A 1,622-nucleotide genomic window follows, 5' to 3' on the forward strand; every position below is an offset into this window, starting at 1 on the left:
ACAGCACAATTATCCACTGATTTAACCATTACATACATACAGGGCCATAGCTACTTATGAGGACACTGAGGTCTGGACAAAAATAAAAACAGTGTTGTTGGGCCTTCACAAATGTGGCATTGGATTATTTTAAGAGGATGTCCCCTCACAGTGGATGATAGGTTTATTTCTCAACATCACCATGACAACATCACCGTGGTCCTCTGTAGCTCAGCTGGTAGAGCACGGCGCTTGTAACGCCAGGGTAGTGGGTTCGATCCCCGGGACCACCCATACACAAAAAATGTATGCACGCATGACTGTAAGTCGCTTTGGATAAAAGCGTCTGCTAAATGGCATATTATTATAACCAGTGATACCGAACCACTTTAGAGTGAATAGATTTTGTACTGTGAGATGAAATTAAATATAAAGATTCCGACTGTTTTTGTGTGTGTAAAGATTCCAGGGCCTTCCAGAGTAAAGCTTGGGTAAATATTTAGAGTAGCCAGTGAATTAGCCTCGCTGACAGATTTACATACATCACTTCCTGTTAGGGCCAGATTGTTTTAAAGGTTCTGGGGCTGGGGGTTGGAGCCCCAGTTCAGACAGCTCACCACCGATGTCTCCAGTCCTTAAGGCAGTCTGTCTCCAGTCGGGGGTTGGTGGGTTGGTGGATTGTCCCGTATGGCTGTGAAGTCTGAGGTTCTCTGGTTACCCAGGGGATGATTATTGCAGCTCTACATTCCAACCGCTCATTTACTTTACTGCAATCAACACAGGAATTCATTCAAGTCAGCACTTCCTCCTCGCAGGCCGTAACTAACAGCGGAACAGAAGTTAACCCCAAGATACCCCTATACTTTGTATAGTTTTCATATTTTTCACACAGAATGATCAATGTTTGCTTCTTTAATTTCTTAAAGAAAACTAGTCACAATTGATATTTTTAAAGCTATTGTTGTTGTCTTTTGTTTTACTGTTGTAGCGGTAAATGTCAGAAATTGTGTAATCGGCATGTAGCTGTTTGTGTCTTTACAGCAAGCTGGGAAAATAGTTGTTTGCCCTTTGACCTGGGCAGGAATTCATTCTGCTGGAGAAAGAGAACCTACAATCACCTACAATACCTTTCAACACATTCAGACATTTACAGTCATCACATCATGTACATATACTGCTCTATTGCAAAGCAAATAATCCTATTGTTTTTACAGTAAAGTTTGATTATTGATTATTAAATGCATTTTACATCTAGACTGGGACTAATTCTGAACCGCTCTAGATCCACATTATAGCACGCTTGACATTTAAAGGTAATTTCTTATTGAGCCGACATCTACAGCGTTTACCGTGAATGCAGTCTCTGCGAAACGCGGGAACATTGCCTTTAAAAGCTGTGTTGTCTACAACATGCGATCGGAATGAAATCCGCCAAGTTTGCTTTGATTTCATTATAAACATGACTAACTGCTCTATCCAACAAACTGAAAACAAATCATTTTGGACATTAAATGCTCTTATATTTTCTGTGTGTGAGATGAGATCAAGAAAAATGATAATTCCGTGTCGGATGGCTTTCCTGTTTTATATTCTTCATATTATTAATCTCATTGATTTTCACAGAGTTCTCTTTCTCTCTATCA

The sequence above is a fragment of the Coregonus clupeaformis genome, chromosome 9 (genome assembly GCF_020615455.1).
Source record: "Coregonus clupeaformis isolate EN_2021a chromosome 9, ASM2061545v1, whole genome shotgun sequence".
NCBI classification, from domain to species: Eukaryota; Metazoa; Chordata; class Actinopteri; order Salmoniformes; family Salmonidae; genus Coregonus; species Coregonus clupeaformis.